Raw genomic sequence first — 9845 nt, forward strand, 5'->3', positions numbered from 1 at the left:
GTCCGACCGGACACACCGGGCCTACGGGTGGAGACGGGTGGAGACGGGAGGCTCGGGAGCAGTGGGCTGTTTTTGCTGCGGCCGTGCAGGCCTTCACTCCTGGGGATGAGCACGTGCTATGCTGCCGAGAGACAACCGGGTCCAGTTTGCAAAAAGGAAAATATCCACTGCGCTGTTAAGTCGAGAAGAAAATCAATCACAGAGTAGTCATTACTGCAGTACGGGGGTGCAGCCATAAGACTTGTTTTATGGCTGTGTTCAGTTGATACAAGCACCGTGTCCCATCCTGACTCGACAAAGCCATGAATGACTAAAGCAAGGACGAAAGGATTTTACACTGATGTCCCACAATGCATTAGACCGCAGTGGGTTGTTTACAGCTGCTGGGAGTAAACCAATGTGGAGGAAGGTGTCACAATTTCAGTGACGAGACAAAAACCAAATCAAGAAGTAAATCTATAGAAACCTGTATTTACCGGCTACTGTTTATCAAATTTGAAATTTTCAATGCGTTCTTTCAAAGTTGTAGTTTGAATAAGTTGTAGTTTTTTCAGTGCACAAATTGCCTCTGCTGTTAGTGCACTACTTTGGCATTTTCTATCAAAATGAATGCACAGTGTATACTGTACTTAGTATAGGACACACATCTCCATTATGAGTCCACTAGGGGGCGGCAGAGGTCTGGAGAACCGATTTGTGAGGTGTCTGGCTGTAAGTATCTTCCTCCTCAAGTCCAACTCCTAATTTATGGTTTTGGGGGATTTCAGATCTCCTGCACCACTTTCCAGATGTACTGTTGGATATTAAAATAACTTGTTCTGTAGATCCAGCGAATTACAATGACGAACTATCTGCTTTATCTACTCTGCATTTCAATGGCAAGTTATGTCAAAGCATCATCCCTATTAAGAAAAATGCAGTTAACTGATCATCTCATTAAGTCAGTCAGTTCAACAGTTGGATCTTTGTCTGCATCCCATTGAAGAGAGTCACATTCCAGTGCATCTGCAGCGTGTTTCTCGTTGGATGAGGTGTGTGTGTGTGTGTGTGTGTTAGTGGGTCATGCAGTTCGGAGCCAACCAGAAGTCGTAGGTCCATTTCATAACAGCTCGCTGTGTTTGTGCACGACGGCGCCATGTTCCCTCTATCACCGAGACAATCTGACACCAGCACTACTGCCTGTTGCCTAATCTGGGAATCAGCGTAGCAGCCATCCCTTACAGCTCACGCAGCTCTCTGAGCAGGGAAAACCTTCCTCTCAGATATGCCAAGATAACACTTGCGATAAATATTTGGGGGTCACCGTGTGTGATCGCTTTGAGGGGACTTTGAGTGATATTTGATGCAACGCAGCTGCGAGAATTGCTGGCACACTGGAAATGCATTACATCAGACTAGACAGAAGTGTCGTAGACGGGGGAGAAGAAAGAGAGGCGGCGGGGAAGGATTGAAAGGTTAAAGTGATGAGGAGACAGAGTGGGGAGAAGAGATGACGGAAGAAGTGAAAGCAAGGGTGGAGGAGGGGAGGGGAGGGGAGGGGTGCTGACAGTGTTTTGTTGGAGTTATGTAGATGTAATCCCTTCTGATGGGCAGGTCAAGCTGCCTGCCGAACGCTGAGGCACCGGCCAGCACACACACACCCACACACACACACACAAGACGCATGCCGTGTGTGCTTGTGCAGGTCTGTGTGCATGTGTGTCCGTTGAGCCCCTTGTTGCAATCTGGCAAGGCTCATGAAAGGGAGGAACAAAGGGTCGATTTTCCTTTTTCTTTTAGCGGCGATGGGGCCGTCCGGCTGAGGAAAGAGAGATGGATCTTCTCCAAATGCCACCGTGGGCGCTCTAATGCCTGCTTTGTTCGCCCCCATAATTCTATTATGGTAATGAGGGATGAGTCCCAGCTTTCTTGCCCTTCTTGCTCCATCCTGGTTCCAGGTCTCCTGTGCCCCCCAAGAGAGTTTCCGGCACAAGGACACAACAGTTAAATGGCCCCTCAAGGGCCCCTGAGGGATTAGATGCAAACTCTTACTCTTACATGGTGAAATAGCTTGTTTTATTTTCCCTGTCACTGATATTTATCTGTGTCCCAAGCAGCAGTTTGAATTCATCTTGGCAGCATTGTGAGGTTCTGTTCTTCACATTTAGCAATCGGTAATTGTTTGCAAATCAACAGCAGATGAGATAGTGATACAGCAACGATGTTCTGCCTCAGTCAGGGAAACGATAGCGTGACAGATTTGGAAATCATCCAATGATGCTACGTTGCTATTGTGCCATCCTCTGGGACCTGCCTTGCATGATGCCATGCTGGGGTTGGGGGGGTGGTGGCTGTCAGGCCGGACCCTTAGGCCACGCAATGACTCTGTAAATATCCAGTTATGTTCACTCCACTGGGACTGGCTTCACTCTCCTTTGGGCAACACTTTATCCAGCGGCCCCTAGAGAGCCCCTAATCCCTCCAGCCTGGGAAAGACTCCAACTTGCAGTCCTTAAAACGTCTTGGTTTGTGCATTATTAGATGCTATGAATTACACTTGGGGACGTATGGAGGGGAAACATGGCAACTGGCAAACATGGCAGTGATAAATCTGAAATAATGAAACAGGGCTCTAAGTGGAACCAGGAGGGCCTCGCTGACCCAAAATCAGGGTAACTCGATCGGCCTGCGGAGCTGCTGGAGGCAGGACTGCTAGTAAAGCCCAGCTAGACCTGCTGGTACCGAACCTCCGTACAAAGTAGAGCTGATTGGAGGACTGAGGAGGGTCATCTCTTTGTAAGACTTCCACAAAGAGTTATGGGCAAGTAGAGGAAGAACTAACTAATGACGTTTAGATCCGTGATAAGTTATTGATCCAGACAGCATGAATGAAAGGCTTAACCAAGACAAATATCCTGCTGTCTTCATGCTCATTCCCCTGTCTGGTCATTCATTAATATACAGGAAAACCGTGTGTGTGTGATGGCTTTGCGTGTATTCTGAGCCCAGTGTGTATCACTACTGTGCAGCCATAAAGGGCAGCCTGTGCACATGAGCGATGGAGCCCTGCCGCCCAGAACGAGGCGTAGTTGCTTTTTCAATCTGAAAGCGATATGAATTCCCAGCCGGTAATATAACATGTTTGGGTTGGATGGTCGGCGTAGTGTCGGAAGTGTGTATGTGTGTGTGAGGTGGGGTGGGGTGGGGGGGGGGGGGGGGGGGGGATTGAGGGCATATGCGTAGTGTGTGTCAGAGAGGGGGGGAAAAGGAGGGTATTGCAGAGAATGAATAGCTCTGTCACAGAAAGGTTGGCTAATAAAGGAGGTAGTTGAGGGCGGGGGTGAAAAGAATGCATCTCGCCTTTCGGCCCTTCGCCGTGGGTTGTCATCGAGGGTGAATTAGTTTTATGCCGAGGCGAATGCAACCAATAAAGCTCCATCTACTAGTCAGGCCATTCCCAACATACCCCCCCCCCCCCCTCCCCGCCTGCCAGTGGAAATTGCATTGGCCATGGTTTAGGAGACGCATGCGGCTCAAGTTTCAGCCCCTTTGAAATTTTCATCGTCAATAAATTGCTAGATCAAGCAGATTACTTAAGTGTATTTTGGCTTCTTTTCACAGCTGGGCGACCTGTGTGTGTGTGTGTGTGTGTGTGTGTGTGTGTGTGTGTGTGTGTGTGTGTGTGTGTGTGTGTGTGTGTGTGTGTGTGTGTGTGTGTGTGTGTGTGTGTGTGTGTGTGTGTGTGTGTGTGTGTGTGTGTGTGTGTGAGAAGACGAAAAGATGTGGTTGTTCTTGGACTACGCTTTTCCAGAGGCCTGACCCCTATGTGTTGAGCAATGTGACAAAAAAATTGAATTACACAGGAATTAGAAACACTGACACATTGTTCTGTCCGTCTTACTCTCAGCCCTAAAGTGCTGCTGTCATTTTAAACACAAAGTGATTGGTTTCTGGGAGGCCACTAGCATTCCGAAACTTGCTATTCGTCTTCTTTTCATGCTCCAGGAGGGCCCGGCATCAGAATCTGTGTGATGAAAGTATTTTCTCTTGAAACACCATCATCCCAAGATTCATCATAGCAAGTCTGAGAGATGTAGCTGTCGTCCGATGGATCTTCTTTGAAGCTGCTGTTGAAGTCAGTTGAACAAGCACAATACATAACTGTAAAAGAGCCTCTCGCACCGTGTTCACGTGACTGATATCAACGTTCGACCCTCTCTTTGTGTAACACTTCTGACGGCCGCATTCACGGAGAAGCAGCCCGTTCTCCGTCAGGCTAAACGGCTCCACTTTATTCAAACCAGGGCAGCAGCTCAACCCCTCCCAGCCTCGCTGCTTTCCCAGGCCTTTTTCCTCTGGAGGAGGGGAAGAGAAGGGAGGTGTTTTTGGGTTGATAACCCCTCTCCATCACCCTGACACTGGGAACAGAGCAGTGCAGTCTCTGGATAGAGCTGTGATCAGCCCCAGCTATAGGAGCGGGGGGGATTGATAAAGAGAGTGGATGACGGCGGTCTAGCTGAGAGTTATCTATTTGGTCATATGTTTGACAGACTCTTTCTGTCGCTCACAATCACTCACCCTGTCATATCAGCTCTGCCGTGGCGCCAACTTGTTATCAGTCCCACAGCGGCCGGTAGGTTTGTGCACATTTGGGTTATCATGAATGTGCACTACTACATACCTGCTGTATGAGTCCGCCGAGCCCCGCTGATAAGGCTGGGCTACATGCTGACGACTATTTTTTTTTAAAAATGCTGATCAGCTTTTCGCTCACTGTGCAAACACACAGGGATGGATGCCTGGCTCACAGATACACACATGCAGCTACTCTCATAGCCTGTACGGGAGCAAAGGACACACTCTGGCTGAGCAGCACAAATATACATCAGTCTAGATCCATAAACGAGAAGAGAAACGCCATCCGTCACTGCACTGCACTGTGAGCTTTAATGGAGCGGAGGCAATCGCATGATAGATAACAAATTTCACAATGGGGAATGAGGGAATACCATAATGCGAAGCAGCCATGACAGGGGGCAGGGGGGGGGGGGGGATGTGCAGCTGCACTGACCAGTAAAGCCCCAGCATTACACACACACACACACACACACACACACACACACACACACACACACACACACACACACACACACACACACACACAACCACTGCAGCTCTGACGCTGCTGCAGCAGGGACAGAAACTGAGAAGTGTCTGATGCAACAGTGTGCCGGAGGCTTTTACTCTCTCACTCTGCATGTTGAAGCACGGCATGCCCTACAGTAACAGGTCTACCTGGCAATTAAGTTTACTGCACTTCTCGTAGCTACTTGCTCAAAGCCATAGTAACGCGGCGTGTTGGTGAAATATGTACAGCAACCCCCACAGCGAGATAAAAGTCGCACATTGTTCAAGCTTTCCTCGGCACTATTTCTGCACAGACAGGTGTGCAGAGCCGGCCGTGAGGCAACACAAGTTGTGGGAACGTTGGGTTCACATTGGGGATCGAGGAAAGGCTCCTGTTGACATGGGCTGCTGTGATTTCACACTTGGCTTCACGATGCCAATAAAATCATCGATTGCAGATTGTTTGTTTTAAAGCCTGACAAGATGAAGAAATACAATGACCCTTAAATAGACATGAATATAGTTTGTGTACCTTTTTTTGTGCTTCGTTTCATTTTGTCATTGCAGTGAAAAAGGATTTTTGAGAAAGATTTCAAACCACAGCGTGCTCAAAACAACCGGACAACTGAAGTGTTTTTGCTCCAGTTGCGGAAAAAATAAGGTTTTTGGGAGGAAACAAGTCCTCCCCCATCTTGGAAAGCAGCTCTCAGAAATGCATGTCTAATCTGTTTCCATGTACGTTTTGACAAATGAACAGAGACTTGAGGGTTTAAAGAGTCTTAGGATCTATACACTACACAGCTGGTTGGGCTTGTTTGCAGATGTAGCATGCGGGCTGCACTCTTTGGCCTCCTCTCCTGTTCATGCGCTGCATGACGGAAATGTCACAAGAGGGAGTGGGGCTGGATTAAGATCCTTTTTCACATCAAACCAGTCATCCTTTTTCCACTTCTCAATCAACGTGTGTGTGTCTCATTTGCTAACGAACGGGCCATTAATCAAAGCTAGCTTAAATAGGTTGTGATGGCCGAAGTGTGATGGTCTCCGTGAGTGCTGGCAGAGGCTTCTGAGAGCCAGATATACAAAAGATAAGACGAGGGAACCAAGACAGACACGGCAGCCCCAGACGTCACCAACCAACATCTCCTGTACCAAAACCGCTCCTGCCCAATGCTTTGCGCCATTCGAAATCCCCATTGTGCCAAGGCAGCGCTGACATACACAGATTGATGCTTTCTGACAGCCACACAGCCCCACCGACCCCCCTCTGACATGTTTTGTTAGAGGTAAACTAGTCGGCATGTGTGTTTTTGGAACCCACACCAGTGAGAAAAGACTGACCGATGTGTTCCACGGATTGGATAAATATTTAATCTTCCAAAGCCAGGCCACACCAAGAGCATGGTGAAAGATCACAATGCACGCAAAGTTTAAATGAAGAACAAACATACATTTATTTTATTGAGGTTATGACCCTTAATAAAATGTGTTTCTTCGGTCTGGATTCGTCAGTTGTCTGCTTCAAAGCCTTGGCAGCCCAGCCAGCCACTTGGAGAACAAAAGAGTCTTTGCATGTTGTCCTTTTGGGTCTGAGCTCGTTCGCTGCCCAGCTCTTTTTTTTTTTTTGAGATATTATTATTGGATTTGTAAGCCTGCGTGGTGTATACTTTCTCCCTCGGTTCAAACTCTGCTGTACTTTATGGATCTTTCGTGGCTTCTGCTCTCTACTCCTGTTTGCTTTCTCCTGGCTCGCTTCAGTTCCTCACGTCATGGGCCGGTGGTGCTCTGACATGGGACACACACACACACACACACACACCTTCGCTCTTCTTAACTCCTGTCTTGATTCTCAGGAGTGTGTTTATTATCATTAGCTAACCTTCCAAACAGGAGGACGTGATCCCCTCTCAAAACCTAAAAGAAAAGAGTGGAGGTCTGAACTGTCCCTTATTTAGCTGTATTTCATTTTTTTTATATCCTAAATTGTTGCTTGGCTGTGTAACATCTTAGAGGTAAAATAAAAAAACTCACACCATCGCCACTGTTATGCAAATGGTGTGTGTGTGTGTGTGTGTGTGTGTGTGTGTGTGTGTGTGTGTGTGTGTGTGTGTGTGTGTGTGTGTGTGTGTGTGTGTGTGTGTGTGTGTGTGTGTGTGTGTGTGTGTGTGTGTATGTGTATCTGCGGAGGTCTGACTGTCCCAGCTTGGGAATTGGGGGTCAGCGCATGCTTCTGATCAGGCAGCCTCTGGCCGTGCACTGTTCCCCCTCCTCCTCCTCCTCTTCTTCCTCAGCTCGTCCCTCCCCTTCCCTGTTACATTTTCTCTCAGTGCTACAGGGGGAACGGCTCACTGGCTCCACGCAGTGGTGGAATCGTAGCTCACACAAGAAACCAAACGTCCTGTGTCTTTATTTGCTTTGGTGGAATGTAACATTTCAGGACTCTATGTTGAGGTACTTTTCCTTTACTTTGATGATTTCTATTTCATACTACTGACTTCCACTACAGTTCAGGGGGAAATATTGCACTTTTCACTCCACAACATGTATTTGACAGGTAGTTAGATTCAGAGGTACTTGTTTATGAATAAACCAGTGGTTCCCCGAACCTTTTTGGCGTGTAACCCTTTACAGAAGAAGCGATGCCTGGTAGGGGATCCTTGACACATTTCAGATGTGATTTGTAAGTCGTTCCACCAGAGAGTGATCCCCCCCCCCCCCTCTAAACTCCTCAGATGGTTTTATTTAAATAACTATTTCAGGCTGAAAGAAGTAAAACTCTCCAGTATTTCACATAAAAAGCAGAAATTAGAGAATAGTCCCACGAATGAGTTCACTTTTGTGTCCAGGGCTGTTTTTCCTTCTCATGATCTCTCTCATTTATGTTGTGACAGTTTGGAGAGGTCCTGACCCCCCGGTTGAGAAGCACTAGCGTGTACCTAACCTCTATATAAAGGAGTTAGACGTAGCAGCTCCTCATGTACATGTATGTACATACATACATACAGTATATATCTACTGGTGATGGAGTAAAGATGTATGAATTGTGGCATTTGTACACAGGCCTACTTCTTCAACCACATATGTTTTTATCTCATTTTTATTTATTTCTATAACTGAACTCTTTTTTTCATCTTGGAAAAAGTTGCAAGTAAACAGTTTGAGCCTTTAAAAATAAATGAAAATCATCTTTCAATGCAACAAGTGTGTCAAAGTTGTAAAATGCGTTCTGGTATTTCAATAAAGTGATTTGTATTAACTATGAATCCTTAATATTCTGTAATATTTCAAGTGTCATCTTTAACCAGTTTGACTTGCTCTAGAAAGCCCCCTGATGAATTTCTCTTTCCTTCATTGCCTGCCACTTTCGTCCCGCCTCGCCTCCTTACCCTGGTCTTTCCCCTTCTAGTTGCTGCGTCTCTCAGGTGAGAATAAGTGACAGTTGGAGTGACAGGCTCGTTAGGGCTTCATTACATGGCTGCTTGGACAGGAGGAGGAGAGAGGCCCGGTAGATGGGCCATAAAGCAGGACATACTGGCTGGGCGACCCCAGCCGGCCCCGCAGCTTCACGTTCACTGATGGCCCCTGGGGTGGAAAGCACACCTGAGCCAGGTGAGCTTTGCCACGACGGAGGACAACTGGGTGCAGGTCTACCGAGAAAGCGGGGGCGGATTCCTCAAATTCAGCCCAGGAGGTAACCCTGAGGTAACTGCTGCACGCGCACACGCACAGTCTGCCAAGGATATTAAAGCAGGTTTAGACTTTTCAACGGGTTACTCAACCCCAAAAAAAACAGAGCAAACAGTGAAATTGCTTTTCCAAGCTTGAATAATGAGAATTAAGACAAGACACAAGTCACGACATGAGCTCTTCACATTAGATGTTTCAGGGCTGCTGCTCCTCCTTGAAAGGAAGCCGGAGCCGATTGTTCTGCAGTTGGATTTGAGTGCGACGCCTGGCAACAAACGTCCATCAGAGGTTTTGTTTTCTTGGGGAGCAACTGAGAAAAGTATCTCGAGCTGCGGTGATTAAGGCTTTGAGGAACCATTATGGAGTTAAATGAAATGGTTAAATGGAGACCAGGTTGCCAGTCGTTTTTAGAAAGATTTGAGGTGCAGAGATCGAGTAACGACTCAATCAAGTAAAGGCCGTAGTCAACCAATGTTTACACATAATTCACAATGTTTAGAGTATTCGATTTGTGGGACTCGGCAGCATGATTAAAATAGAGTTATGTACGGCCACTTTAAGCTGATATTAAACATATTTTCCACTGGTAATTTGGTACACTTTAAAGGTCTGTAAAAAGAAAATCCAGCTCCGTGGTGCTGCTGTTCACTTCATTATTAGCTCCTCTCAGCGCCGTAAATACGTCAGCCACTGTGCAGAATACTGATAGTGATGGTGTTTTGTGTCAAAATACGGGGAAAGTTCTGCAGGCAGGTTTCAGCACCTGTCCCGGGCTCCTTGCACTTCCTTAATGGTGATAAATGAGTCTGCTGGAGTCTTATTGAAACAGGCTGCACCCAGGACTGTTCTGCCAGTGAAATATATCTGAATGAAGGGAATGTGGCTTCACTGGGACTTACAGCTGCCACAAGTACGCGACAGCGCGCTGTTAAATGTAGTGTGAGTGAGTGGAAGAGCTTTGAATGGGAGCGGGTATGGTGAGCACGACGTTAGATAATGTATAAATGTTATATCACAAGTTCCTGTGTCTATAAGTCGTCCTTGACTGTGGC

Source organism: Melanostigma gelatinosum (genome assembly GCF_949748355.1).
Source record: "Melanostigma gelatinosum genome assembly, chromosome: 12".
NCBI classification, from domain to species: domain Eukaryota; kingdom Metazoa; phylum Chordata; class Actinopteri; order Perciformes; family Zoarcidae; genus Melanostigma; species Melanostigma gelatinosum.